Source organism: Mustela nivalis (genome assembly GCF_964662115.1).
Source record: "Mustela nivalis genome assembly, contig: HAP1_SCAFFOLD_888, whole genome shotgun sequence".
In the NCBI taxonomy this organism is placed as follows: Eukaryota; Metazoa; Chordata; class Mammalia; order Carnivora; family Mustelidae; genus Mustela; species Mustela nivalis.
Window position 1 is genome coordinate 210,313 of NW_028135776.1, and position 24,306 is coordinate 234,618.

Consider the following 24,306-nt stretch of genomic DNA (forward strand, 5'->3'; position numbering starts at 1 on the left):
TTTGTTGCTATGGAACCTGAAGTGACATAGGACCACTTCACACATGGATAGAGTGTGAATACTAGTATCAAACATTTAATAAGAATTAATAAGGCTGGGGCCCCTGGGTGGCTCAGTCAATTGAGCATCTGACTATTGATTTCAGTTCGAGTCATGATCTCAAGAGTCCCGGGATGGAGTTCCACATCCGACGCCACCCTCCGGACTCCACCCTCCGCGGGCTCCACACTCAGCGGGAAGTCCCTCTCCCTCTGCCACCCCCCCCCCACCCACCTCTCTCCAGCCCCGGTTGGGTGCACACTCTCTCTCCATAAAATGAATAAAAGAATCTTTAAAAACAAGAATTAGTAAGGCTTCACTCTCATTTTTAGATAAAAATAAACATTAGTGATTCTGTATTTCTTTCCACAGCCCAATCGTTCATCTTACGTATATCATTTGGAGACTACTGGTGTTTACCACCATTATGTTAACAGTATCGCCTAAAAAGAAAAGTTTTAAAATGTTTAAATGCTCCACTGTCCCCCGTGCTGGAGGCTGGTGACGATGATGCCTATCCTCTTCTAAGGATATGAACATCCCCTTCTAAGGAAAGACCCTCTTCCCCTACTACAGTTTGTTTAGGTGGCCCTGTTTTAGAACACTGTACCCAGCATGACCCTACTCACCAGTCTCACCACAGCCAAGTGGACCAGATCTAAAAGTGTCCTTCCATGTGCTAGTGGAAATGCATTCCTCACCACATACCCCTGAACTCCGCTGCCCCACCCTTTCTTACAGAAAATAACTTCTCTACATAAATTCTGCAAGGTTGTCAATCACAAACCCTTTCACAGACCCTGCCACGGGGCTGGACACTTGATCCAATCTCAGCAGAGGACTTGGGACACAACTGTTCTCTCGGATCTAATGTAAACATTCTCTGGGATCTCTGATAATCTAACCCTCAAGTAGCCTTTGGCCATCGGGTGGAGAGAAAAAAAATGACAATCAATTCAAACAAAAACAGAACCAAGACGTTTGGGTAATCAACTTTATTCTTGAGGATGTCCTTTTATAACCCGCAAATGGAAAGAAAGTTTCATTTTTATTTGTCGCTGTTCTTCACAATGCTCCTGTCCCCTGGACCAATTCGAACCAATGACCACTAGCCATTCAGGTGTAAAAATCCTTTCATAAGATGGTCTAGGAACTCAACTGTTATTTCGTAACAAAGATCTTAGGGAAAAGCACCTTCCACTGTAACCTCACAAATACATTTGCTCAGGCGACATGTCTGTTGGCTCCTACTGTATTAGAAAATTAATACAGAACCATATCATAAAACATGAGAAAAGACTATTTAAAAAGGTAGACTGTACAAAAGTAGGAAAGAGATACTACTAACTGAAATCACCCCTTTTCTATCTACATACAAAAAGAAGTACTCACTACCTAAAAGATATAAGGGGAAAAAGGCAATCTGGTTCATTGGATCAAAACAATTCATTTTCAAAGAAGTTAGCTGACCCTATAAAGGTGACATTTAAGCAGGATATTCTGCTGCAACAGAAAGCTTTCAAAAGGCTACCGGGCCTACTCAAGATAGTTCCTGAACCCCCACTCCACAGTAGAATTCCTCCTGCTTTCTAATAACATCAGAAATATTAAAGCATTCACAAGAATTAAACCAACGGGAAATCCCCACTCAATGTATTTTGCAAAGTACAGTGACATACATCAGAATACTAAGAATGAACTGCCATCAAAGCGATCCTCTGTGAAAATATTCTTCCAAAAAAAGATAACTGCAACTGAAAGTAATGGAAAATAGGTTATAGTAACAATATGGAATGTAACCCCTATGTTGAATTTTCTGCCAGTTAATTAAACTGTGGTTATTTTTCTTCTGTCCATTAAAAAAAAAAAAAAAGTCTGATTTTCTAAGTGCCCAAATACATGTACTATTTGCCAAAGGCAAGTGGTAGTGAATGACTGTGCCACTCACAAAAAGTCACAAAAAAAGCCAGTCACAAAAAGCCAGTCACAAAAAGGCTCCAAACAGGCAGTTCTGATAGAAACCCTTCTCGGTGTAAGCTTTTTGTTAGAAGCAATTAAAATAAACCTTGAAAATGCATACTTAGCTAAGAGCATACTGATAAAAGAAAGAAAATACATGTGTGCCTCATTTTAACAAAATTCAATTATTGGAAAAGATAAACCAGAGTTCTTAAAGCAGTTACATTCGAGTGTTGTTTCAACACTAACTACCTTGTAGACAGGTACAGCGAGGGAAAAAAAAAGTCAACGTTACCTCTGAATTAAATAAGCTACCCTCTCCTACCCTCCCCCCACAAAGCTCCACCCTTCATTTTTAAGGGACTCCTATAGTGTGATTAACTCCAAAAATTTCTTAAAAAGGAAGAAGGCGCGGCGGGGGGGGGGGGGGGGAGAGAAAGAGTGATGATATTTTAAGAGCTGCAAAACAGGACCTATAGAAAAAAGTTAACAGTATAGAAGACAGTCGGAAGGTAGCCTGAAAGTTTAAATCACAGAGTTAAACACTATACTAGTTCTGCTGCATCTACTCTGACCACCAATTAATTTCTCAATATAATTCAGGTGTTCATCAATCTTTCATAGTTGTAGCGCTGGCTACCTCAGAGATCCCAATTTTTCATAATAACTAGGCACAGAGATCAGAAACTACATTTCTACCCATTAGATGAGTCTCTGGAAGGGATAAAAGACAAAGCTTCCTCTAAAGATCTCTTACTAACTCCACTCCCTCCTGCTTCTCTTAGGTGTTACTCAGTATCAGTTAGTCAGTTTCAGGGAGAAGCACAAATACCACCCTTTTAATTTGGATTGATTGATCCATGGAGAATAATAATAAAAATAAAACCTTCTTAGAAATCCTTTTTTTTTTTTTACACAGCTGACACAGAGCAATATATCAGAGAAAAAACAGCATAACAAAAAAATAGACTAATTTCAGAACTCATTTTATAATAAATTTTCTCAAGGATGTTGTTTTAGTTGTTCTGAGTCTATCTACAGAAAAAGTTACAGTCAGACACAAAACGGAGAGACTGAAATATTTAAACTGGAGAGGATTAACGGTAAAACAGGCTTCAATATATAAAACATTCCTCTGCTGAAGAAAATGGGTCCTTCTGAGACACAATTCTAGACACACATCAACGTAAGAACGTGAACCGAATCCAGGTGGGAGCCGTAGGGAAGGAGTTCATGGGAGTGGAGCAGCTAGGGTGCTGCCCTTGCCAGAATTGCCAGAATGTACACCAGGCTTCCAATCACCAGACACCTCTACTCATAAGCACGGATGCTTCAGACGTGAGAAGAGGCCCAGATAGTGTTAAACCAGTGAAATTAAATTGTCAACTCCCCACCTTCCCCACAAAACCCCAATAATATGACAGTAAAAGAAGATACTAAGCAAAAACCCAAAAGGCCAAGAAAAAGGGGGAGGGGTCGAGCTTCCCCTAAAAACACGGTCTGGTCAGAAGTCTTTTAAAAGGACCATTTAGACCCCTAGATGACACTTACCCTTTCTTTCAACTGCAGGTTTAGTCTCCACAGAAGCTGCACAGAAGAATCCGGTTGAAAAGCCCTTAAGGACAGCAGAGGACAGCAGTGAGGCACCAAACAGAAAACAGAGGGCTCAACAAAACCCTGAACTAAGCTACCTCTGACAGAAACTGAAAGTCCCTCAGCACCAAGTAAGAGTCCCAGAGGAAATGCTCCAGCCATTGGAATGGGAGGTGGGGGGATGCAGCCATTTCTAACACCTGCCTGCCAAGGGTCACCCTAGAGGAAACCACAGCAGACAAGCTCCACCCATAGTACTCCAAGTCCCAGAGTCTCACTTGTATGTGTGAATGAAATTTAAGGAAAGTTTCCATTAGAAAAGACGGAGTTTAAAACAGTGGGGGGGGGGTGCTCAAAAAATCCAGTAAGCATAAGAAAACCTCACCAACAAAAATTATAAATAATATCTGGGGGAAAAAACCAGGATATTGCCTCCTTCTTCTATACTCGCCTCGTGCTCTTCCCTACGCAGATCCTCTACACCACCTACTACGAGTCCATCGCCAAGTGGGGCCCCTCGTTCGGCTACTACTTATTCAACGTCCTTCTGGTGATGCTGCAGCTGCTGCACGTGTTCTGGTCGTGCCTCATCCTCCGCATGATCTACTGCTTCGTGAAGAAAGGCCGGATGGAGAAGGACGTGCGCAGCGACGTGGAGGAGTCCGATTCGAGCGACGGGGAGGTGGTCCCCGAGCACCTGCCGCTGAAGAACGGCGCGGCTGCCAGGCCTGGGGCGGCCCAACCGACGGCCCTCGGAGCCGGACAGCTGGGCGGCTGGCCAACGGGCACACGCCGGCCACATAGCTCGCAGAGGCCCGGCCTTGAGGGCCGCCCCCAGTGCCCCATAGCTGGGATTTGGCTGGGGGCGGCTGGACTGGTGGCCCTGGGGCCAGCTCTGGAGACTGGGATGGCCCTCCCCCGGGGGGAGGGGAGAGGGCTAATGATCTGTCTCCAGCCCCTTCCTTCTGCCTGCCCTGCCCTGCCCTTGGGCAACTGGACAGAGCCGGGGAGGGTGGGCAGCAGCGGAAGGCCCAGCTCCAGGCTGAAAGGGGCCCAATAAAACATGAATGGAAAAAAACAAAGATAAAAAAATTAAGATAACACTCTACGAAATAAAAAGTGCAATGAACTGGACCAAAAAGGGCAATAGTCCAAAATGTAGAATAATATCAAATGATCAAAAAATGGAAGAAAAAGGAGGGAAAACAGAGAATCAATCTGCATTTCAATATGCAACTAAGACTATATGAAAAAAGAACAAAGAGATTACACTGATTGGAAGCAATTATCCAAATACTAGTATCAGATATATTCTAGAACTGAGGAAAATGAAACATGTCTACATGGGTTGATAAACAGCCAACAACAGCGGGAGACACGAAGGACCATATCATGGGGCCTTGGGGTCTAAATGGTCCACAACAACAGCGGGAGGCACGAAGACGCATCAGGAAATTTCAGAACACTGGCTATCCATTCACATTCTGAAACGAAAGCCTCCCAGAACATCTTTCTAAGGGACAAAAGCCACACACAGAAGAGATGAAGAATCAGAAGGGCATCAGTCCTGCCGATGTCAACGGAAGCCAGAAGTCCACAGAGTAACCCCCTTACAATTCTAAAGGAAGGTTGTAACTTAGGATCTCCATCTAGTTTTGACAATAACCAAAACATTCTTAAATACACAAGATCTCAAAGTCACCTCCTGTGCACACTCCCTAAAGAAGCTACTACAGGGGGCGCCTGGGTAGCTCAGTGGGTTGGGGCCTCTGCGTTCGGCTCTGGTCATGATCCCAGGGTCCTGGGATCGAGCCCCACGTCGGGCTCTCCGCTCAGCAGGGAGCCTGATTCCCTTCCTCTCTCTCTGCCTGCTTCTCTGCCTACTTGTGATCTTCGTCTGTCAAATGAATAAATAAAATCTTTAAAAAAAAAAATAGAAGAAGAAGAAGCTACTACAGAACACGTTCCACAAAGCAGGGAAAAACCCAAGCAGAAGAGGGGATCCAGGGAAGGAGAGAAGCGAAGGGCTGACCGGGGTAACGGTAAAAGGACGCAGAGGCCACACGGCAGGATGACAGGGCTCCAGAGGGATGCTAACATTCTGGGGCTGACGCAGGGCAAACTGGTACTGAGGAAGTCTTTTTGCATTTGTTAGTGCTGCTGAAGACTTGGAATAAATGAAAATTAAGGATGAAATCTAACGAAAATGAATAAATGAAAATTAAGGATGTGGAAAACTAAAGCAGTGGTGAATTCCACGCCAGAGCATGGGCAGGGACGGTGCTAGAAGAGGGCTAAGTCTCTGACCTACCGTACAGGACGTCAGTGAACGGGTCTGTTTGTTTTTAAGATTTATTTATTTGACAGAGAGAGAGTGAGAAAGGGAACATAAGCAGGGGGAGTGGGAGAAGGAGAAACAGGCTTCCTGCCAAGCAGGGTGCCTGATTCGGGGCTCGATCCCAGGACACGGAGATCACAACCTGAGCCAAAGGCAGATGCTTAATGACCCAGGCGCCCCAATGGACTGATTCTAATAGCAGCATAGGCACTTGATCTAGAATACAGGGGTAGATTCCAGGGGAAATGGCCAGCCTCCTCTGGGGAGAGGGCACTGTGGAGTGGGGACTGCTGATTCTGTCACAAGCTTCACACCCACGAGAGGACTCCCAATGAAACACCCACACCACTTAAACTGCTTGCTTCAAATCACACAAGAAATCCACCTCACACATCACAATTACATACTAGTGTTTAGTAACACACAGGTGTGTTCAGTAGAACTTTCTTTGTCACCCGTATTACTCTCTCTCTATAGCATAGAATACTCACCCTGGACCCACCTAATAGTACCCTACAACACAGATTTGTGGTGTGTGCTGAGGATTCAGAAAAGAGTTAAAAATTCTAAAAGAAAGTTCTTCCAAAGTTTTAATAATGCATAATTACTAGAATTACCTCCACAAGCCTGGGGAATGTACCCTTTACTTGTATTTTGCCCTTGAAGATCTATACTAGTTAAACACTGCCAGAAGTTGACAAATACTTTACAGACACAGGGAGGCATTTACAAAAGGTTATTATACCTGTACATTTGGACCACTTATATTTAGGCATTTAAAGGATTCTCAAAGAATCAAGAGATCATTTGGTGTAAGCCATACAAAATTTAAGTTATGAAAAATTCTGACACAAAATAGGAAAAATTTAAAAACCATTTTAAAACTCTTATGACCTTGGGCAACTTTGTTTCCCTTTCATTAAAAAGGGAATTTCAAATCAAGTTTCTTGGCCTTAAGCCTAGTGAGGCAAATAAACAATTTTCCTTTAATAAATGATGAGATGCATGCATTATTTTAAAAACTATTTCCAAAGGTACTGGTGAAGACTAAGTATCAACGGGTACTTACATTGACTAATCCAAAATAGTGCTCATTGACTGGAAACTGTTCTGGTCCAATCTCTTTCTCTAATGCGGAGGCATTGGCGCCCTTTAAAAAAACAAAAACAAAAGCAGAGATCTTAGTATCTGTAGTATTAAGTTTTCACAGTTATAGAGGCATTACAGAGAAATCCTTTAAAAACGATGTTCCCTTTGACTCCCTAACATTACTGGAAAATAAAGGATGATAGTGAAGAGTAAAGGATTTTAATAATATGACTAAAAAGTAGTTCGCAAGAACTTCCTCAGGAAACCAAAGCATGGATCAAGAAATTCTATTTGTAATGTGTTACTATTTTCTGGGTAATGCATTAAAGACCCTGCTGTACCATGTGCTCTAAGAGGAGAGCTGAAAACCAAATATGCAGATATGCAATAACCTAACGATTCTTTGAAGCGATATACCTGAAAATCCCCCCACGCATCCCAAACGACAAGAACGTTGTGTGAAATGGCACTGATGACTGTGCAACTGCCAACCATCCTACTACGCAGCAGAGTCAGAATCATGGAACTAGATTTACATACAAAAGCACGACCATTTCTCAAAAAGATAACGTTAAAGAAAAAAATGAGACTAACACATGTATAAAAAATAGGAGATGGCAAATGGGCTGAAGAACAGACATGAAACATACTTGAGTGGGTGCTGAAAGAGAACTGGGACATGGCATTGATGGTGAGGGATTAAAAAGGGAAAAAATAAAATGAAATGCAACCAAAAAAGGGCCCTGCGCCCAGACAACAATTGAGTGTCACAGTCTCAGGAATATGACTGACTCAACTCTGTGCACTGGGGTCCCTGAAAAAAAGCGGGGGGAGGCCGGGAGCACGGTGTCCCTGTGTGGTGGCACATGCCACTGAGCGGACTCCAAACATAGCCGGAAGGGAATCGACAGCAATACTGAAAACCCAACTCTAGATACGGTTACTTGAAAACTCCCAAGAAAACATACCACCACCTACATAAAACTGATACGGTATGACTCACAAAATACCTGAACACCACTTGGCAAAGTCACACACAAGACAACATACACGCTATGCCTCCTCCGAGGCGCTGACTAGAGGCTAACGCTACCTCTGTGCCCAGAAGCCCATCCCTGTTGTTTCCTGACTGAGCTCCGCTCCTGGACTTGGGAAGCCCAACCTCTGTTAGACGACACATCCTCAACTTCCTGATTGCAAGTACTGATTACACAGACCTGGTGGACTGGTGGTCAAATTCTACCAAAACAAGACATTTCCTTTACCATCTTCCTGCCCTCCAGCACTTGTATATAAACACGGCAGTGCTTTTATTTATTTTTTTAATTTAGGACTTATTTTAGGCTTTCTGCAAAACCTTCATATAATCGCTAGTTTGCAGATACCATTTGTTTCTAATCTGGCCATCCACTGTTTCAGAACAACATCAAATTCAAATATTTCAGCAGCTACAAGATCTACTGAACAAATCTGTCTTGGTGCGAATGTTGGAAGCCCCTCTCCCCATCCCCGCCAGCACAAGTTATCAGGTCATAAAATTTCCTCAAATATGTTGAAAAATATCCGTAAGCCCGGATGTTTACCACCTACTCTAAGAACTAATACTAGTTTATTCAAATAAGTATAACCCCTTCCCCACAAAACAGAAGGGCAGGGGAGAAGGCAGGGGAAGGAGGAAAAAGCAGAAAGGTTCTATTACCCAAAATACAACCTTATTACATCTTTTTATGTGGAACAGTAAAATGCCAGTACATGTAACTCAGGAAAGCATTTCTGGCCCTTAGGATGAGCACAGTAACACATGAACATTGTCTCTCCGATGTAATGCCAATCACACACCGCAGACCGGGTATTCTAACCATGCCAGAGGATCCACTTATTCCCGCCCCTCCATCACAGATTTTCATGCCTGCCTGGAAAATCCTCCAGCTGTCCTGCATCCTCAAAGTAAGTCTCACTATGGATCAAGTTATTAGCTTCTCTGCACCTCGGTTTCCTTAACTACAAAAGGAAAATGTCACCAACTACTTCAGAGGATAGCTACAAGGAAAGGAATTTAAACCTCTATAAAAGCATCCAGCGGCGTCCCATAAATATTGGTTCCCTTCTTTGCCTTCCCTTCAAATTCAAGGTGGGGGAAGAAAGCTACTCTCATTAGCCAGTAATGTTAATAAATGTCTGCTCCATGCAACATAGAAGAAAACAAGTCAGAAGAAAAATGAGATAGCTTTAAAAATAATAATAATAATAAGGTATTATTAAAAAAATGGATTTCCTCACCCAGGCCAATTCCACCAAGCGGCTCAGAAGTACAGTCACTGTAGTCTCCAGAGGCTGACAATAAAGCAAAACCACAATCCAATCAGAGATCTGGGAAGAGGAGGCTAAGTGTGATAAAATGGAAACAGCCATACACCATAGCCATTGAACCTTTCTGGATTTATGAAGCTTCGTTTGCAAAATTAAAGGGTCCATCTCCTCACTGATTTTCAAAAACCCCAGCCCCCAGGTTATCTGTTGGGTGCTCAAGTAAGCCTTTACCCAAATTAAGGTTTTCACAGCTAAGCCTGTTTAGAAAATTAAGACTAGGTAATTTCCAACTCAACATTCTACCATTAACAATCACTTTTACCAACATTTCTGAGAACATTTACTATACCAGCACAAAACTCCATGGAGGGCCAAGCCAACCAATAATACATGCCAAACAACACAGTTCAGAAGAGAAAGATCAGAGCGACAGATTGAATAGGGGGAGCAAATCCAAATGGAAAGTTCAAAGAGAGAATGGAATTCACTTTACGACAGTTCTAAATTAAAGGACAGCATAGTAACATATACCTTACCATGATAATGATGCTGTATAATGCAGATTCTGTGACTGTGCAGGATAGTCTTTGGGCATGAACTCAAGATCTTCTCTGCAGAAACAATCAGAGTACATATTTCTACCTCTAGCTGAATGCTAACCCCAAATGCAAAGAGGAGACGAAGTAATTCGGTTTCTGATGACTGGTTTTCAACACTAGAGTTTGATATAGCTGGGGAGAAAGGGCCACCAAACCAAATGTTTGCTGTAGAATTTTTAGTATCTTCAAAAGGGTTCTCAATGTCATCCCTTGAGGATGTTGTTGAAGGTTGACAAACCCTATCGTGTCAAATAATGGTCAACCAGCAACCTCAAGGTTTAAACTGAACCTAGAACAAGTCAATATTCAATAATAATGGCTCCGAACAATTCTCCATCCTTACAACACTTGAGAAATATGATCCAACTACAATTAACAGTGGTTTATTGCTTCAGTGTTGCTTTCCCAGAATAAAGGAAAGAAATGTTGGCATGCTCAGATTAGAATTTATGCTCTAAAGCTTTCATAGGTATCAGGATTCTTCTTATTGTATGAGTACATGACACACAGAGAAGGAAGAAGACATTCTTTTCTGATTGTTGTCTCCATTTTTGTAACTTACAGAAAAGATTACTTTAGAGTCAGTACCTACTACAACAGAATTCATCATAAAGAAGCATGATGTTTCCATGACTCTCCTGATGAGATCAATGAGGTGGATGAATTTTAGTATTAAAAAATTAGTAATTTAAGGGTGCCTGGGTGGCACAGTGGGTTAAAAAGCCTCTGCCTTCGGCTCGGGTCGTGATCCCAGGGTCCTGGGATCGAGCCCGGCATCGGGCTCTCTGCTCGGCAGACAGCCTGCTTCCTCCACTCTCTCTCTCTGCCTGCTTCTCTGCCTGCTTGTGATCAATGTCTTTCATATAAATAAATAAAATTTTAAAAAAAATTAAAATAAAAATTAGTAATTTACTGAGCCGGTGAGAAAATGAGGAATCCACAGAGAACAAAAAACAAAATGATGAGTGAACCCTGCGAGACAGGCCAAATGCCAAAGAGAGATTTTACAGAGAGGGCATGTGTCAACACTAGTGACCTTTTTACTCTTTTCTGACAGCTGAATGAAAGACAGTGCAGGGAAACCTAAAACTTGGGATGACAGGAAGGCCAACAAAAGACTTGAGGGTGACACTAAGATTCTAAAAGGGCTGATCTTCATGTCAGGGGGAGCAAGAAATAATCCTGTACCACAAAAGGCAGCAAGGAAACATGCGTGACACGTGCTTGGCACTGGGGGTGGAAGATAGCTTCAAAAGTTCATAACCCCGGCCGCCCGGGCTCATTCATTCTGCGCCAGGCCTGCCAGACACCTGCGCTCTCCTTCAGCCGCTCGCGGTCGCCGCCGGCATGTCAGGCCCCGCCGCCGAGACCCCGTCCGCCATCCAGATCTTCCGGATCATGCGGCCGGATGATGCCAATGTGGCTGGCAACGTCCACGGCGGGACCATCCTGAAGATGATCGAGGAGGCAGGAGCCATCATCAGCACCCGGCACTGCAACAGCCAGAACGGTGAGCGCTGTGCGGCCGCCCTGGCCCGTGTCGAGCGCACCGACTTCCTGTCCCCCATGTGCATTGGCGAGGTGGCGCACGTCAGCGCGGAGATCACCTACACCTCCAAGCACTCCGTGGAGGTCCAGGTCCACGTGATGTCGGAAAACATCCTCACAGGTACTAAAAAGCTGACCAATAAGGCTACCCTGTGGTATGTGCCCCTGTCACTGAAGAACGTGGACAAGGTCCTGGAGGTGCCTCCAGTCGTGTACTCCCGGCAGGAGCAGGAGGAGGAGGGCCGGAAGCGGTATGAGGCCCACAAGCTGGCGTGCATGGAGACCAAGTGGAGGAACGGGGACATCGTCCAGCCTGTCCTGAACCCAGAGCCCAACACGGTCAGCTACAGCCAGTCCAGCCTGATTCACCTGCTGGGGCCTTCCGACTGCACCTTGCACGGCTTCGTGCACGGAGGTGTCACCATGAAGCTCATGGACGAGGTGGCCGGAATCGTGGCTGCACGTCATTGCAAGACCAACATAGTCACTGCCTCCGTGGACGCCATCAACTTCCACGACAAGATCAGAAAAGGCTGCGTCATCCCCATCTCTGGCCGCATGACCTTCACGGGCAACAAGTCCATGGAGATCGAGGTCCTGGTGGACGCCGACCCCGTGGTGGACAACTCGCAGAAGCGCTACCGGGCGGCCAGTGCCTTCTTCACCTACGTGTCACTGAGCCAGGAGGGCAAGTCGCTGCCCGTGCCCCAGCTCGTGCCCGAGACTGAGGACGAGAATAAGCGCTTTGAGGAAGGCAAAGGGCGGTACCTGCAGATGAAGGCAAAACGGCAGGGTCAACCAGAGCCCCAGCACTAGGGAACGCCCCACGCTGGGCCCGGAGGGGCCCCAGAGTCCAGTCATGTAGAATCCACCCCCTTGGCCAAAAACCCAACCCACACTGAGAGCCGGTGTCGTGTGAAGCGTTCGTCTTGCAGTGTGAACCTGTGTCCTCTCCCGAAAACCTACACACCAAAGCTTTATTTCTATGACTCCGGTGTAAGCGCTCCCGTGTTGTCCCTGCCGCCGAGGCGTCCCTCGGGAAGACATGCGCACACTACGGCGTGTGTAGAACCCAGCATCACTAATAAAGCTGCTTTTTGGCTGGAAAAAAAAAAAATTCATAACCCCAAGTTGACCCTCATAAAAGACTGTAACCCAAATCCACACAAGCTGTATGATCTTAAACCAAACCACTCAAGCAGATAATGTAATTCAAAGAGACCCTGAGTTGATGGTGCCCTCTTCACCTGGCAACCAACAGAATTACAAATTCACTCTGGGAGCTGAAGTTAATCCACCCCACAAAAAATTCCCACAAATAAAACTTCAAGAGATTTGAGTTCACAATCAAAACTCATACACATACACAAAACAAGAAAATAAAGCGCTATGAATAAAAGCCAGCAGAAAAACAGACAGCAGAATTAGACTCTCAAAATACTGAATACCAGAATATTTCAGACAGGATACAAAACAAATGCTTAATATGTGCCAAGAAATAACAATTGCTTGATTATAAGAACAGAGATGAGACTCAAGGCTGATGCAGGTTTTTTTTTTTAAAGAACGGGAATCAAACTTCTAAATATAGGGGCACCTGGGTGGCTCAGTGGGTTAAGGCCTCTGCCTTCAGCTCAGGTCATGATCTCAGGGTCTTGGGATGGAGCCCAGCATCAGGCTCTCTGCTCAGCAGGGGGCCTGCTTCCCTTCCTCTCTCTGCCTGCCTCTCTGCCAACTTGTGATCTCTGTCTGTCAAATAAATAAATAAATAAAATCCTTAAAAAAAAATAAAAACTTCTAAATATAAAGGCTACAATAATTGAAACTAAAAACGCAATAGTAACTATAGAAGGCAGTAAAAAAACTGGAATTTGGGGAGAAGGACAGATGAACAGGCAGAGCACAGAGGATTTTTAGGGCACTGACAATATTCTGTATAATACTGTAATGATGACTGGTCATTATACATTTCTTTAGGCTGTATACCAAAAGTAAACAGTATCATAAACTTGGACTTGAGGTGATCACGATGTTTCAGTGCAGTTCATCAGTTATGTCAAAAAGTACCAGTCTGGCGGGGGACACTGATAATGACGAAGGCTATGCACATGTGGAGCAGAGCTTTACGGAAAATCCCTGTACTACCCCCCAAGAAGAGAAAGTCTTCATAAGATAATTAGTCGGAAAAGAGAAAAAACTCAACGGCTAGGCCTAAGAATCCAGGTTAATAGTAATTAATATTTTTTCTTTTTCTTAAATGGAGCCTGAAGTGGGGCTTGAACTCATGACCCTGAGATCAAGACCTGAACTGAGACTTAAGAGTTGGGACACCTAACTGACAAAGCCACCCAGGCTCCCTGGGTAGTATTTTTTAGTCAATATTCCTGTCAATATAATGCTAGAAATTCAAACTAACATTTTTATTAAAAACAGGAAATGTTTTACAGAAAATATTTCATGGAAGAATGGGTTGGATCAGTTGGGGAGCTGCTACAGCAAATCCATGGTACACTATTATGGCACTGACCTAGGAAAGGTCCAGACTTGGGTCTCTCTGGTCCCGGCCTTCTCACTAACTAGCTGAAACAATTTGAGGCAAAATGCTTCTCTCTCTGGACCTTGGTTATCTCATAAGTAAGACCTCAAAATCTACAGTACCTCCCATCCCCATGTGTCTAGCAATGTGTGAATCTATTGGTTCTTCTGATCTCATTAAGACATTAAGGAAAAAAGTTTGGAGAGTCTATTAAAGACCAAACATCAAGTTCTGAAGAAAAGGTAGGATATATTATTACATCCCCAGAAACAGTCATCCAATCCAAGAATTTGCAGGTCGTGGAGTAAGTGTCTCCTTCGTCCTGCCTACTATGAATTCTTAGAAAGCTAAGCAATGTTTCTTTTTCATGCCGAAAAATAATCATCCAAGTAAAAGAAGAGTAAGTTCTATAAAGCTGCCTTTGATCTATCATTCTGAAGATACCACCTGCAAGAAGGAAAAAACAAAAGAACCCGGGGGGAGGCTGTTTCTGGTTAAATAATTTTTACATGGTCAATCACACCCTCTCTGACCACCGTCCACTCTGCCATTATGAGAAAGACACAAGACAACACATTATTACATTTGAGCAAGAAATTAAAAAACAGTAAATTGTAAAAAGATGAATATCTACTACCTAGAAAATATACTTATCAAGATTACTTCCTTTTTATATACTAAACAGTTGCAGTGAACAATTAGTTCCCAGACAACTTTCTGTTTAAAACAAATATGATAAAATCCATTTTTCCCACTCTTCTGTTTCAAATCATATCTTTGAATCCAGTGTTTATCATTCCGAGTGTAACACTGGAGGGTCACACCAGGTCAGTACCCAAAGGAGAACTGCCAAAACAGGCAGGAAAGGCTTCCCAAAGAGGAGACAATCAAGTGACCTTGGTAAAACTAGGAAAAATTCTAAAGGCACAGGAAGAGCCCATATGAGGATATGAACACAAAGAGACAAAGCGAATTTGAGCAGTGAAAGGATGAATCCAAAATAGAGATGATACAAGAAGCAAATATTTTAACCCAGAGAATGGAAAAGAACGGAAGGCTAAAAGCCCACACCTGTTCTCCTGGAAGATACTGTGTCCCTGAAACTGTATCAGCGACAACAAAAATCTGTATTAAAAAAAATTTTTTTTTCCACAGGTATCATAAAAATCATCTCAAAAGAGTCTTTCATAAAGGTGAAATTCACCAAGTATCTGAGCATCTACTTTCTCCCCAGTCCTGTGCAAAAAGTGGTAGAACATGACTGTCAAATTGTAATACCCATTTAGTGGACAGTGAAATCAGTGTCTCTACCATTTGGATCTACCATTTGCTTTTTCAGTAAAACAGAAGAGGTCATGGTATATCTCTTTATGAGTGAAAATGGTGTGTGAAACTTTTATTCCAATAATTAAGTACATGTATATTAGATCTAACTGTAAAATCTATTTCCACTGTGAGTTAATTTTTTTAATCTTTTTGAAGATTTTATTTATTTATTTGAGAAAGACAGAGAGCAGAAAGGAAGAGAGGGAGAAGCAGACTCCCTACTCAGCAGGGAGCCTAACGTGTGGCTCAATCCCAGGACCCTGGGATCATGATGGAAGCAGAAGGCAGATGCTTAACTGACTGAGCCACCCAGGCACCCCTCCCTTGTGAGTTTAAATAAAAGAAGTTTTGATATATACAGTGCTACCAAAGATTTAAAATGGTAAGAAAGAATCGTGAAGTCATGATCCAATTGAGGAGTATACAGTGAATAAAAACTGGTTTTTCATGAAACCAGATAGAAAATGATTGCAAATAAATTTAAAGTTACAGAGGGAAAACAAATGTCAAATTATTTTAGTATGCAGTATGTACTATAGGCTATCAGGACAGGAATGACTCTGGGAGCTGCAGAATTGCGAAAGGCTTCATAAACAGATGTAACTAAAAGAGCCAAGCCTTGAATTTTCCTTCAGAGGTACTTCGATTCTAGCTTTACAGGCTGGTGAAACAAGAGCCCAGAGAATATGAGTAGACCCTTAACCATTCCAAATGCTGGCTGTGCCATGGACTGAGTAATGGCCTGTAAGCAGGAGGCCTGCCTTCCTGGCCTAGTAGGAGCTAAGCACAGCATCACCGTCCAGAATCACTCTGCCTTGCTTTTCTCATCAGCAAGGTAAGAGAGACCGGATTTATGGCATCTACTCTGAATCTAAACTGTTATAATTCTAAGACAGCAGCAACATGGATTCACAATCACGGTGTGAACTTAAGGCAAAACAGTTCACACCCTTGTGCTCCAATTTCCAAATGTGGAAAACAGGGCAGACAAAACCCTTACTTATTATGGCCTGTTTCTAAAAAATGTATAGAATATTTAGAACAATGTCTGGCACAGTGGGCACTAAACCAATAGTTTCTTTACTCCTTCTTAGTCCCAACTTCAGATCAACCCCCCAAGAGACTGACATTGCCAAAATAACTGAGAAAGTATCTGGACACTCCACACTGGTGCACCATCATTCTAAGAATCTTGGTCTAGGACCTCTACAGTGGCCTCCTCTGGTTTTAACTCGGCCATCAAAGAGAAAACATGCTCCACAGAAAGTACATGGGCTTCTTAAGATTGGGCCAGGCCCAAGAGTGGCAAGGCCCCCTCGAAGCAGGTCACAGAGGGTGGCAAGTACTGTCTGAGAATCTGAGATCAGCACAAAGCAAAGCCAACCCTGGCAAGATATCACATGGTATAAATGGTGCACACAGAGAGGGTGGGATGGTCTCCAACACAAATGGAGAACTCAAAACACCTTCGTATCTCCGAACTACTATACAACCAATTATCAACCTCTGGAAATCAATCACACTCCCGAAGGGCTCTGGCCTCTGTTACCATCACAGGTCTTCTGAAAGCCCTCTTTGTAAGTTCCAGTTCCAGTTCCATGGAGAAGGAGAAGCCATATAAACTTTTTACCCAATGGTGCATATGTGCATGTTCACGTGTACCTCCAACTTCCCTCTATCTACCACAGCACCCCAAAAATCTTCAACCCAGCAGGGAAGACTTCTGGCAAGTTTTCAAAGTTTTCAAGAATATTGTTCTTTTCAGAAGAAATTAAAGCAGCTTACTCCCTTCGTCAGCAGCCGCCACAGGGGCATATACATGACATGTAAGTTACAGAGGTAACATTCTCCATTGAAGCAACTATGAAAAATTCAATTCTATGATTAATCACTGGCCAAATGACTGCAAATTTCAATTTACTCAGACCTGCACTTATATAATCCTTTCTACCTAACAATAATATATACAAAAACACACCATGTAAGAGACAGAAGCTAATCATGTTACATATCTGAATCATTATAATTCAATGATAAATGACCAAACCAAAAACATCAGACAGGTAATTTTCACCTCCAGAAGTTCACATATCCATTAGAACCTCAATATTCCTATTACATGTTAAAAGCTATGATCTCTGTATTACTTGATCTAACATCTTCAGTGAAATGATTAGCTATATATTTCACAAATATATGTGTTATTTGTAGAGAATATTGATATGTAGAGAATAAAATAAGACTCAGATTCACCTTTAAATCAGTCAAAGAATGAGAAAGTAATAACACTGACTTGGTGCCAAAAACAACAACAACAAAAATCCACATCTTTAATCTCTTAAGTGTTCACGAGACAATGAGTTACTGAAAATGCTCTCATTAATTCACCTCTGTCAGAAAGCTATGATGGTGACACTGGGCTTAGCACAAATTACTCTGCCAAGCCTCCAGTCAGCTTAACAAGAACATCAAAAAGAAAATTCTCCAATATGACCAAGCTTCATATAATGGCATGCTTAATTTGAGTGAGTACACTGAATTTTACAAATCCTATTTATATCAATACCAAAAACCGTTCCTGAAAAAATTATACAACACTCTCACGTACAGATACACATTTAAAACATAACCATACCTGAACTCCCTTAATGTTACTTATGACAAAAAAGGTTAAGATTTGGTTTTTACAGCCTCTCTGTGGAGATTCACCTACTCTGGTCAAACAAATAACAAGAAATGTGACATTACTTTAAGCTCTACCATATTCTTTTTATCATTTTTCTATTCTATTTTACCAAATAATAGAACAGAATATTTTGCTCTATAAAAAATAAGGAACCCTGAACTGGTACTAGGCCAAGTTTGGACATGTGACTAGGATAACTGGTTGTATGATAACACTCAATCAGAAAGCACATGTTCAGTTACTTTCCACTTACAAAAATGTGAACACTTCCATTTTTACAAATAATGACCTATTTGTAAAGCCTGTCACATTTCTGTGACAAAAATCACTATATAGAGACAAGGTATTATTAAATTGAAGGAAAATAAAAATTATTTCCTGAGTTACTGTTACTACAACAGAGTTCATACTCCAGATTCTAGGCTAAATGTACTCCTGCTCACCCTAATAAAAAGTTAAAATGTCATCAAACTTAAATAGTTTTGTCAAACACAGACAGGAACTGACTGCAGCTGCCACCACAGCATGTCCAAAATATAACAACGGGTGAAGTGACGTCACAGAAAATTGAAGCTCCAGGGATCAATACCTCTACAAAATCATGGAAACCCATGAGAATCAACTATTTCAGAGCATTTGCACCAACCAGGGGTGTGGCTGCTGAAGACAGAGGATACTCAACCCAGGTCAGAGAGTAGAGTGCATGAACCAGCAAACAGCCCCTGTCCCTCTGACTCACAGCCCAGGCAGGCATAGGGCCCATGTGCCTCAAGTGCTGGCTGATGCCAAGGTGGGCAATGGGGACCTTGCCCTGCTAACATTAGGGTTATGTATCTTATCATACTGGAGGCAGCCTAGGGAAACAACAGAGACACCTGCATTTGTTTCCACCCTCCTGGGCTGCATGAACTTCCCTTTCTGGATTTTTTGGGTGGTGGGAGGGAAGACCTAGACATTTCAGTAAATCTCTGCCAGGTCACAAGCTGACCAAGTATAACGTAAAAGAAACTGCAATAACCACACAAAGCAAAGAATACAGGTTTTGCAAAGTCATTTTGGAAAAGTCACCACACAAAGAGATGACAGCAACCCTCAACAGCAATCACTGAGAAAGGGGAGAATCTGATTCCCAAGTCTCCACACCATAATATTCAAATGGTCCAGTTCTCAACCAAAAGGTATAAAACAGGATGCCTGGGTGGCTCAGTCATTAAGCATCTGCCTTCGGCCCTGGGATCCAGTCCCATATCAGGCTCTCTGCTCCAAGGGAAGCCTGCTTTCCCCTCTCCCACTCACCCTTCTTGTGTTCCCTCTCTCACTATGTCTCTCTCAGCCAAATAAATAAATAAAAATCTGTTTTAAAAAGTCACAAAGCATACAAAGAAAAAGGAAACCATAGCACTTTGAGAGGAGAAAAAGAATTTGATAAAAGCTATCCCTGAGGAATGCTAGATGTTAAGAATTATTAAGGTATTAAATCAAGGTCTTAAATATGCCCAAAGAACTAATAAAGGATATCAAGAGAACACTGTATGAATAAAGAAATTAAAATTAACCAGGCTGAAGAGTCAATGAAAAAAGAATACAGAAAAATCAACGGAGGGCCCTATGGGATACCATCAAACATATCAACATGTACATCAGGAGAATCCCCAAAGACAACAGGGATGGGGGAAAAGAAGCATTGTGTATGTATCATAGTAACCTTATACCTGTAGAGGCCTAGACATTGATCTTAGTAGACAATGACTTATATCAGGCATTACAGATATGTTCCAAGAACATACAAAATCATTCCTAAAGGAAATTCCTAAAGGAAAACATATGAATGATGTCTCACCAAAGAAAAATGTCAATAAAGAAATATAAGTTATAGTAAAGAACCTAATAGAAATCCTGGAATTTAAAAGTATAATAAATGAAATGAATTCACAACACATTTGAACAGGCAGAAGAAAGAATCCATGAACTCGAAGATATGTCAATAGAGATTACCAAGTCTCAGGAACAAAAAGAAAAACAATGAGGATTAAAAAAAAAGGATACACTCTCAAGGACCTCTGAGATACTAACAAGAGTATTAATATATAGAGAATTGGAATCCCACAAAAATGGCATATGTCATTTTTGAGAGAAAAGAGGGCAGAAAGAATATTTGAAGACATAACCAAAATCTTGCTGAATTTGATGAATCTTGAAAGCAGCAAGAGAAAAATACCTCATATCACATACATCTGAACCTCAGTAAGACTGACAACTGATTTCTCTTCAGAAACCATGGATGCAAGGAGGCTGTGGTAAACACAAAGTGCTAAACAAACACTGTCCAAGAAGCCTATAACCAGAAAAAACATCCTTCAAAAACAGGAGAAATGACATTCCCAGACAAAAAGTTTGTTGCTATCAGACCTGTCGCACAATAAAACACCAAAGGAAGTCTTTCAGGCTGCTATGGAATGTACTTAGTACCTCATATCCACATGAAGAAATGAGCGCTGGTAAGGGTAACTACACAAACATAAAAGCATACAAGTAGTTTTGGGGAGCGTCTGGGTGGCTCAGTGTTAAACGGCTGCCTTCGGGCTCAGGTCATGAAGTCAGAGTCCCAAATCCAGCCCCACATGGGGCTGCTCAGCGGGAAGCCTGCTTCTCCCTCTCCCATTCCCCCTGCTTGTGTTCCCTCTCTCACTGTCTCTGTCAAATAAATAAATAAAATCCTGGGGGAAAAAAAGTAGTTTTGGTTTCATGACTACTTTTTTATTTTATCTGATTTAAAAGACAACTGCAAAAAGAAATAATTATATTGTTTTGATGGGTATATAATGCATAAAGATGTAATTTGTATAACATCAACAGCACAAAAAATGGGGAAGAAACAAGCTATCTATGAGCTAAGTTTCTGTACTCTAGTGATATTTTGTATTAATCTAAACTAGACTGTTATAAATAAAGATGTTAATTATAATCCCCAGGACTACCACTAAGAAAACAATTTTAAAAAATATGTAAACAGAAATGATGAAGGAATTAAAAGGGAATACTAGAAAATACATAAAAATACAAAAGAAGGAAAAGAAGGAAGTAATGGAAGAACAGAGAAACAACAAAAAAAAAAAATGACAGAATAGCAAAATGGCAGACATAAATCCTGCCTGATTAGTAATATAAATAAATACAATAAATTTATAAATATAAATAATATAATAAATATATTTAGATATAAATTAAATACTCCACTGAAAAGTTAATGATTGGCAGAATGGATAAAAAAATAAAAGATCCAACTGTGTGTCTACAAGAGACACACACATAGACACATATAGGTCAAAATTAAAAGAAGAAAAAAAGGTATACCATGCAAATAATAACCTAAAGACAGCTGAGTAGGTATACTAATTTTAGGCAAAACAGACTTTGAAGCAAAAAATTGTTTCTAGGGGTGCCTGGGTGGCTCAGTGGGTTAAGCCTCTGCCTTTGGCTCAGGTCATGATATCAGGGTCCTGGGATTGAGCCCTGCATCAGGCTCTCTGCTCAGCAGGGAGCCTGCTTTCCCCTCTCTTGCTCTGCCTGTGTCCCTGCCTACTTGTGATGTCTCTGTCTGCCAAATAAACAAACCAAAAAAATCTTAAAAAAAAAAAAAACTGTTTCTACCAACCAACATTTTACAGTGATGAAAATGTTCAATCTATCAAGAAGCTATAACAATTATAAATGTAACTAACAAAAGACATGCAAAGTCCATAAAGGAAAAAATGAAAGAATTAAAGGAGAAATAGAAAATTCAACAATAATAGTTTAGGACTTCAATGCCACACCTGCAATAATGGATTGAACCCTTATGGCCAGATAAGAACAGGGAAAGAAAGACTTTAAGAACACTATGAATCAACCAGACCCAATGGAACATCTATAGAACTCCGCCCATCAAGAGCATAAAACACATTCTTCCTCAGTAAACATGAAGCATTTTCCAGGGTAGACCATGTGCTAGATCATAAAAAAAAGAAAGCCTTAATTAAATTTAAAGGACTGAATTACACATAGCATGTTCTCTAATCACGATTAAATAAAAATGGATCAAAGACGAAATGGATCAAAGACCATAAACGTCTTAGAAGAAAACATGTATAAATCTTTGTGACCTTGGATTAGGCATTGATTTCTTGGCCATGACACCAAAAGCATAAGCAAACAAAGAAAACACAGAGAAACTGGACTTCATAAGATTAATCCCATCTGTCCTTCAAAAAGGATAGGAAAGTGAAAGGACAATCAACAGAACAAAAGAAAACATTTGCAAATGATATACTTAATAAGGTTCTAGTATCCAAATATATACAGGATGCTTACAACTTATCAAAAAAAAAAAAAAGCCCATTATGAAAATCGACTACTGATAGTGAGCATTTATTTACATATTTATTGGCCATTTAAATAATCTTCCTTGGAGAAATATTTATTCAATTTTTTCACCCATTTAAAATTGTAGATTACTTGCTTTTTCACAGAGTTGTAAAAATTCTTTATATATTTTGGATACTCATACTCTCAAATGATTTGCAAATCTATATATATATATATATAGATATATATATCTGCTTTTTACATTCTACATAAGAAAAGAATGCTGGCAAGAATGTTTGAAACACAAACCCGAACCAAAGGCAGATGCTTAACCAACTGAGCCACCCAGGTGCCCCTGAAATTCTATGAATTGATAAGAAACTTCTCAATTTCTTTCAAATGAGTGAGACTGTGTGCAGAGATGGCACAGTCAGAATAATCATATTCTGTGACTCATGGTATCACTCGGTTGCCTGTCTGGGTTGGTTTGGAAACATGGCTGCAAATGTTTGGCCTCCTTCCATCACAAAGTGAAGCCCAGGTCCCCTGTCCCATTGAATCTGAGTGGACTGCTTCAAACAGAGTGACAGCACAAGGGGTAATATGTGCCTTCAAGATTAGTTCATACAAAGCCCTCTAGCTTCTGCCACACTGAATGTCACATAAAAACTTTAAATACCCTGAGGCTGCCATGCTGGAAAGGCCACCTGTAGGCTTTCCTAGCTGAGCCAGCACCTCTGGTTTTCTCCACCAAGGTGCCAGATATGTGAATGAAGAAACCATCTTGGAAGTAGATTCTCTAGTTCCAAATGTTTTGGTCCTTGGCTTTCAGTTCTTCCCCGCTGTGGCCCAGATTACACATAACAGGGACAAGTCATCCCTGCTGTGCCCTGTCTGAATTCCTGACTCACAGAATCCATGAGCAGAATCAAATGCTTGTTTTGTGTCACTACATTTGGGGTGGCTAGGTCCTCAACAACCAATACTAGAACATAGATTAACCATTTAAATGAAGAAATGTTAGCTGAATGTCAGTTTTTAGCAAAGGGATTCAAAGACTAGTAAAGACAATTCACAAGCCAGCATTAGATTCTAATTTGCACTCCACTTGCAGAGACTACTTAACATCAACATTTTTAACTGAAAACTAGAGAAAGGTCGGGCTGTTCCACCCATGTCTACTCCAATGAGATAGAAAAATTACACTTTGTAATTTGCCTTTTTATTTTTCATAATCAATAACTATTCTTGGCTGTTTATATCAAGCCAGTCACTCACCTTTTCAAATCATTCACCTTTTTCAATGTATCATTCACTATATAGGCCTGAGATGCTTTGGAAATGACTAAACGAGTAGCTCAAATATTAACAAGCTTGCTTGGAAAATGCAACTTGCAACTGGACATGAATGCTTAGCCTTTACCTACAAATGAAAGGACAGTGTGCTGTTCCCAAGTTTTTACATCACCAACATAAACATAAAGCTTGATCCAAAATACTAATGATACGTCAATTACACATTAAATTCTTGTAGGCATATTAGTTAAGTGAATATTCCTAAAAATTCATGCAACGTTTACCTCACTGCTCTCAAAATAATTGGGTAACTGAACTGAGACTTTGTTCAGTTCTTCTAACATCCTCTAACTGATATTCATAAAAGGGTCAAAGAAAACTATTCCCTAGAAGGAATAGTCCAACTGAGAGAAATAAGGCAAGCCTAAGATATTCCTCAACCTCAGTAAGCAGAACCCACCCAGAATACCACATTCAAAAGTCTGGTGTCGATTTGTACAAGGTCTCTGCTGTCATGCTCAGATCCTACACCTGCTGGTGACCAAGGACACAAGGAAACCTAAGGCCATAAGCACTTTCACAAGTCTCTGTATCTACCCTACACTTTTTCTTAGCTCTTACTAGATAATACAGCTTAGATTTA

At 41.3% G+C, this 24,306-nt stretch overlaps 1 protein-coding gene and 1 pseudogene across 3 annotated transcripts in view; one reads left to right on the forward strand and one right to left on the reverse strand.

Moving 5' to 3' along the window:
* LOC309857554 (ral guanine nucleotide dissociation stimulator-like) overlaps positions 1-24,306 on the reverse strand; it is a 265,178-nt gene that overhangs the window by 185,983 nt on the left and 54,889 nt on the right. The window lies entirely within an intron of this gene.
* LOC309857550 (cytosolic acyl coenzyme A thioester hydrolase pseudogene) lies at positions 11,202-12,253 on the forward strand (annotated as a pseudogene). Its single transcript has one exon. The product of its transcript is annotated as a cytosolic acyl coenzyme A thioester hydrolase pseudogene (transcript).